Genomic DNA, 7,550 nt, shown 5'->3' with positions numbered 1-7,550 from the left:
TAATAATAATGAGTATAAATCAAGCTTACTGCATCACCAAACATATTATTATTATTTAACACTTAATGAGCACCCACAGTATGCTGGAAGCTGGTTCATCTCAACACTAGCAGCTTATTTTTATTCATAACACTTCATGGAAAGTGAGTAGCATAATATAGTAGTTCAAGTTCACTTCAGGCTTCCAGTTCCTCAGCAGCAATATGGGGAAGAATGCTATTGGGAGCAGGCCAGATCTGTAAAACCATGGAGCAATTGTTTCCTCTTGGCTGCTGTTGCTTTATTAGGTCTGAACAACGGAAGAGAAAAGGCAAAGAAGCAAGCCCCTTTCAGAGAGATGCAGAGCAGGGGGGAGAAGTTGCCTATACACAGGAACGGGAGGTGAGCGGGGGCGGGGGGGAGTACCTGATTGAAATGGGGGTTTGGGGAGTTGTACCTGGTTGAAACCAAGTGACTGTTAGCTGCTGTGCAGATGAATACTCACCCAGCAATTATGCCCGTGCACTGAGACATGTTTCGGAACAAGTGTCAAACCTTTACCTGGAGCGGCAGTTCAGTTCTCTGGATCTTTCCTACCTACTATGCTTAAGCTGGGCACAGGACCTATATGGAAGAAGCAGCTCAGGGAATTGCTGTCTATAATGTCTCCTCCCACTGCAAGCAGCTCCAAAGGTGTATAGAATCTACAAACAGGTAACAATTTGCCTTCCTCTCTGCTTTTTAATAGAGTAGAATAGTTTGGAGAGGCAACTTTAAGAAATGTACGGAACACAGAAGCCATCAGCAGTCCTAACCAGGAATAACTTTTCTTTTATCTCATTTATTCAATTTATTTTTGGATATGCCTCCACTTCTGCTAGTCTGTCAACTGTCTTTGTCACTTCCCACCTGTCCCCTTTAAGCAAGGCAGAGAATAAACTGGTTGTTATCAGGAGCAAGAAGCTCTCGAAGGAGGGACTGGTCAAGGGTACACATTTTCAGCTTTGTAGGATGAATAAGTTCCAGAGTGGAAATGTACAACATGGAGTTCATAGTAACAATTACTATTAGACATGTGAAATGTACTACATGAAGATATCTTAAGTATCCCAGACCACATCCAGAGCTACTTACATTGAGGCAATGGATCTGGTAATTAGCTTGACTGTAGCACAATGTATATCAAAACCTCAAGCTTGGGCACTTTAAGGATATATGTTTCAGATGTCAATGCTGCCTCAAGTTGTTTTAAAAGAGAAAGATATTACTTAAACAGTACCTTACAGAGTTTCTAGCATCTTCAGTAGGAAAGAGCCTAAAAGATCATGTTAACTATTATCAGAATAGGAAAGAGATCGTCCAAAGCTGCAAACCTACCAAATAACAAAGCTAGGATTTAAGCCTAAGTCGGTCCAAGTTCAAAGGCAGAGGCTTCTAAGAGGAAACAAGACCTGTTTAGGAAAGAAACTTCTGAAAGTACACAGTAGCCTGTTAGTTTTTGCGGGAGAGAGAACTGCTGGTTCGGAAGAGCCTTAGAACCCTAAGATGCCTTCTTTTATTCCTTGAGTGGGAACTTGTTAACTGAACTGAGCTCTGGAGCTCTAAAGCTACTAAGCAGAGGTAAGGGGACAGGCATTTCAGACAAGACAAGAATTAATACAAACAGGTGTTTCTCTGGAGCATAATTGAGGCAGCTTTGTCAGCGGTGGGTGAAAACTGCATATAGTGTCTTCATAAAAATTCTAGTTCTAAGAGAAAGACACACTGCAGTGGAGCAGTTGCAGCTATGCAATAGTGGACATGTGCAAGTGCTCCAACAGGAAGAAACAGATGATTTTGTGAGGTCTCATTGAGGCCAGGGGCTCAAGGAAAGAGAACTTCTACAAGTGATGCTTGCTCTGAGTTCTGAGAGCAAATAGGTCACAATCATGCAACTATAAAGGTGAAGGGCATTTCAGACAGAGGCAGTCTGTTCATAATGTCCAGTTCAGCAGCATTAAATGTATCCACAATGTTGCACAAAGCACTATCTCACTGTAAACTATTCATCCGCTCTGCTTACAGCTCTGTACCCATAAAACAAGGACTCTCTTTTTGCCTCCTCACAATCCCTGGGAGTGTCCATTTTTTTATACAGGTAGCTCATAAAGGTGTAATTGCATGATATTCACTTTGAATACTATTACTTTTGTGTACATTGTACATGTATGTGTGCATGTGTGTGGGCATCATATGTGTGGAGGTCTGTAATGAGGCCAGAGCTTGGTATCCCATGTCCTTTCCCATAGTTTTCCACCTTATATGCTGAGGCAGGGTTTCTCAGATGAAGCCAGAGTTCACCAATTTGATTCAGCAGGTCAAGTCAAATTTCCAGAATTCGCTGAGTCCATCTCCTGAGCACTGTGATGACAGTCAGACTGTTATGCCCACCCAGCAGTTACATGGGTACTGGCAATCTACAAGTCTTCATGCTTTCATGGTAAGTCTTTACCCACTGAGCAATCTCAGCAGCCCAATGCATAGTTTTAAAGGTCCATGCAAGTCATAGCATATATCATCTTATTCTATTATTTATTTATTTATTTATTTATTTATTTATTTATTTATTTATTGAAACAGGGTTTCCTGGCTGTCCTGAAACTCACTACGTAGATCAGGGTGGCATCGAACTGGCAGAGGTCCCCCTGCCTCTGCCATCACAGCCAGCACACTTTCATTCTTTTTATGGCCGAGTAACATTCTGTTATATGAATATACCACATTGTCCATTCACTTGTTGACAGATATTGGGTTATGTCCCATCTTTTAGTCATTGTGTATAACGTTGCTGTGAATATTAGTATACAAATACCCTGGCAACTCCCTGATTTGAAATAAAAGTGCTGGGTGATGCAGTAGTTCCATAGTTAACCACTGAGAAACCATGCAACGCTTTAATGTAATAGCCACATCATCTGTCCTTTCTACCAACAATATACAAGGGCTATTAATAATCCAAGTTATCATTGACTGTCATTTTCTGTAACTTTCATTTCAGCCATCCTGGTGAGTGGATATGTAGTTGCATCTTATTATCTTTCTGTGCTTTTAATCTATATTTCCCTAGCAACTAATGACGTCAAGCATTTTATCTTGTACACAACTGCCATTTGTATGTGAAGAGGTGTGTGTGTGTGTGTGTGTGTGTGTGTGTGTGTGAGAGAGAGAGAGAGAGAGAGAGAGAGAGAGAGAGAGAATTTGTTCAAGTACTTTGCTCAGTTTTAAATTGGCTTGCTGTCCTTCTTTGCAATTTGTTTTCTATTGTTCTGAGAAAAGAAACAATTCTAACTGGAGAAGAAAGGATTTATTTTAGCTTACAATGTACAAGGAGGTAAGGGCAGGAGCTCAAGCCGGAACCTGGAGGCAGAAAATGAGGAAGAGACCACAAAGGAGCACTGGCTTGCAGGCATGCTGTCTGTAGCTTGCTCAGCTTGCTTTCATATACAACCCAGGATTACCTGTTGAGAGGTAGTACCCCCACAGTGGGCTAGACTTTCCCATATCAATCATTAATCAAGAAACTGCTGCACAGAAATGCTCACTGGCCAATTTGATGGAAAAATTTCTTAGTTGTAGTCCCTTCTCCCCAGGTGACTTTAGTTTATATCACATTAATAAAACCTGACCAGCTCAAGCACCCAGTCTTCTATGTAGTCAAATGTATGTGTGACTGTGCCACTCAATTTACTAGGTGCTTTTTTTGTATTGAGAAATATAGGATCTTTTAAAAATTAAAAAACATATTTTGTAGATCATCTTTGCCTGCTGTGGACCACTATTGTAAAGCAAATAATATGTATGGTACCAGCACTGAACTATATTAACCATACATATCCCCACATACTTATTTTAAATCTTTAACATTGTAGTTATTATGTGCTAGTGTCTGAGTACTTCCTTTATTATAAAAGATAAGTATATTTTTATTTTATGATATAAATACAAAATACATATGTATTTCGATCATATTCACCTCCACTTCTCTCCCTAACTTCTCATAGATATATGCCCTACATCTTCATCCTTCACTTCTAAGAAATAACACACAGACTACAATTTGTACTACCCATTGACACTCCTGGAGTGGTTGCCAGTGCCAACGTAGATCAGCAACATTGAAGAAGTCCAAGTAACACAAAGGAAGTGATCTCTACTTTCCATAGAGCAGATGCTCTTCCCATTTCTATATAGGATTACAAATGCTGGAGGGTGGCATGTTTCATCATGAGCATCATTTAAGGAAGAGGAATGGTTTCAGGACATACAAGTCCACCCAGTCTTGTTCAGGCTTTCTCTCTATGTTTAACACTTGAGATTTATCTCCAAGTTTCCTCAGGCCCGTTTCTTATAAACAATGCATTTAAGACTAGGCAGGTGTACTGGCTAGTTTTTGTCAACTTGGTACAAAGTAGAGCCACTTAACAAAAGGGAGCCTCAGCTGAAAAAAAAAATAGCTCTATCAGATTGGCCTGTGGACATGTCTTTTTGGACAGTTGATTGATGCTGGAGGGTCCAGACTAATGAGCATGGTGCTACCTCTGTGAAAGCAGTCTTGTCTTATATAAGAAACAAGATTAAGCAATTGTAGAGCAGCCAGTAAGAAGAGTTCCCCTGTCATGTCAGTTCCTGCCTCCACTTTCCTGCTTCAATTGCTGCCTTGGCTTCCATCAACGATGGACTGCAAGGTGTAATGAATCAAATCTTTCCCACTTCATGGTCATAATGTTTATCACAGCAACAGAGAAGCAAACTAATACAGTGTTCACATCTGCTTCTGCATTTGGACCACAGATTGGGTGTTTGAAGGAAAGCAGTTACACTCAGACATAGAGCTGGAATAAGAGGCTCAGGCTATGCTGCGTTCCCACTTTGAGAACCGACCCCGAGATCCACTGTTCTAAGATCTCCTTGATATCTGTAAAAAAACAAAAAACGAAACTAAACAAACAAATAAACAACCCCCCCAAAACCCCCAAAACCCATCTATTAAGGCTACATCTATGCCAAAGGAAAACACATCAAAAAAGTTGCCAGGGCTTGTCATAAGGGAAACATTGCAGTACTGCCAGACCATCACAAAAATAAACTTGGCCTAAAAGAATAGTCCTTTCTGAACTAAAGCAGCTCAGGAAGTTGCGTGGTCTGATTGCTGGGATGCAGAATAGCTAATTTAAGGATTGGCAGGTAGGTACAGAAGGCCACTCACGAGTTGGTGACACACTAACTTTTCTAAGTGCCCAGCTGGGAAGGGCCTTCTTAAGTAGTCTTATTTTTATCCCAAATTTTGAGAATGTCAGGGCCAATTAAACACCCACTCCAGTGTTCCAAGCTAACCCATTTTGATTCCGTTCAACCATTATTATTATTAGAGATAATTGTAGGTGGAAGAGCTGAATCCAAAAATGTCCCCTGAGTCCCTCTCACCTTTTTTAGAGCAAACACAGGCATACATTTTGACAAGGACAGAACCTTGCTGAGTTCTGGGGTTTTTTGAAAAAAAAAAAAACAAAACAATGGCAGTGTGGAATATGTTCACTTATGAGCTGGCAAACTACAATTACTGACCCCAGGGATGGACCTAAGAATTTTCTTCAGTTCTGGTTCCAAAAGAACACTGAATCTGATAAGTAAGACAGTCTTGCACCTAGATTAAACTCATTTTCAGAAGGTGAAGGGCAGGCTGAGTAGTGAAAATCAGCAGAATTCCTGCAGGCTTATGTTGGAATGGACTTTAATCTTTTTCTCCTTTGGGAAGGCAAAATGCGTCCTTTGCAGTGGAATCATTACCTGATGACCAGGCATGTTATTTTAAAAGAGCAAAATGGGAAGCAGAAGCTGAGAAACTCTACATCACTCAAGAGTGTCTGCATGATGTTCACCCATCAAACCGAAAGACGCCTAAGTGGAAGGTGGCTTTGGGCGAGGGGTAGGTGCTGTCCAGCCAGATCAGCTTCTAGAGGGGCGGGGACTCATCTGTGGAATTGCATTGTGCTCACCACTAGCTGTCTGTTTCCTCCTTTAGCAACATCCTGTCTCTTGTTCATGTCATTGCCAGGAATACCTGCTGGCTTGCTGAGACCCAGAGAAGGAAAACAAAGTGAAGTAAATTGCATGTTCTCTTCTCTACTCCGGCTGCCAAGGCTTTGTGCAGACAATGCTGAGAAATTACAAAGCCTGGAGGAGGTTCAGCTGTGCAAACGTGCATCTCTCTGCCATCTGCCTCTTCATCTTGTCTCTTACAAGATGAAGATTATAGAGATATGTACACATGTGCATGCACATATGCGTGTGCAATGATTCTATACCAGGTGTTGTACAAAGCTATTTTGGAAGGTGGCAAAATTAGATAGCTGAGTAAACATGAGCTCGACTAAGACATTTTTGTGGTGAGACAAAATTTCATGTTTGATCTAAGTAGCTGCAATTTAGACGCTCACACTCACTGCTCTGCAAGGTTTTTGGCTAAGGATGGTAGAAGAAGTATCTAAAGAATCTGCTTAAGGGGTTAGAGCAATAGGCAAACCATCTAGTGTTATGTGTCACAATGAGAAAGCAGTCTTCAGAACGAGAACTATAGCGTTCTGGTGCCTGCTCTTATATTCTGTAATACTTCTGCTACCCTGTTTGGCTGACAAAAGTGATACATGCATATGTCTTCCCAAGTCTCTCCAAATATCTGTGTGTGTGTGTGTGTGAATATATCACATATACATACACACACACATATATTGTGTGAATATATTACATATATATGTATACATATATATATATACATATATATAATTCTGTGTCTACCCTATGCATACATATATACTATATTAACATTATATATTACTGTGTGCTCCCAATATATACATATATATTACATGTATAGAACATACATATATAATTTACTGCCTTTTTCTTTCTCTTTTTCTCCCTGGCTTTACTGTCTCCAACAGATATGTAAACTTCAGTAGCAGAGAGGCAGAAAGTTTGGCAGAGACCAGTGATTACTCCACTCATCTGCCTACTTCTGTTCCAGAGTTTTTGGCATCTTAGCTACATTTACTCCCCCCTGCCCCCCGCTCCCGTTTCCTTGTCTTGCTCTGTGAAGTGCTCTGGCACAGCTTCTCTTCACATGTGTGTTTTGCATCAGATCCAGTCACTCTCTGGCAATCGTTATTATGGAACCAGAACCTTTGATAAGGTCTGCCCTTGATAATTCCATTGGCTCCAAAGCTTATCCTAATGTTTTCTCTACTATGGCAGAGTCTAAGTGTTCAAAATGTTTTCCAGGAGCAGCTAGAATATTTGCAGGTGAATAAAAGAATTTGTGAAAAAAGCAAGGTGTTTGTGAATTGCATGGTATAATAACTCTGGAATCTTCTAGACCTCTAAGTTCTTACACAGATACTTGCTTAGAGTGTGAACTTCAGGATATTGTGTAAGTTTTTTCATGCTTTAGCTAAATTATTATTTTTTTAATATTTTTTAATCAGGAATTTTCTTCATTTACATTTCCAATGCTATCCCAAAAGTCCCCCATACCC

General features: G+C 40.4%; 1 long non-coding RNA gene across 2 annotated transcripts; it reads left to right on the top strand.

Annotated features, from left to right (window-relative positions):
* The first annotated feature begins 250 nt into the window (after positions 1-250).
* On the top strand, positions 251-6,731 carry Gm39517. 2 transcript variants are annotated; one of them, XR_003953040.1, is made up of 4 exons: positions 251-381; positions 473-2,458; positions 5,774-5,944; positions 6,074-6,731. It is a non-coding gene; the product is annotated as a predicted gene, 39517 (long non-coding RNA). The 2 variants fall into 2 exon arrangements; XR_878115.2 differs by lacking the exon at positions 251-381 and having other exon boundaries at positions 406-2,458.
* Positions 6,732-7,550: the final 819 nt, after the last annotated feature.

The sequence above is a fragment of the Mus musculus genome, chromosome X, assembly GCF_000001635.26.
Source record: "Mus musculus strain C57BL/6J chromosome X, GRCm38.p6 C57BL/6J".
Taxonomy (NCBI): domain Eukaryota; kingdom Metazoa; phylum Chordata; class Mammalia; order Rodentia; family Muridae; genus Mus; species Mus musculus.
Note: the sequence above shows the minus strand (reverse complement) of the source record. Positions and strands in the feature narration are given on the sequence as shown.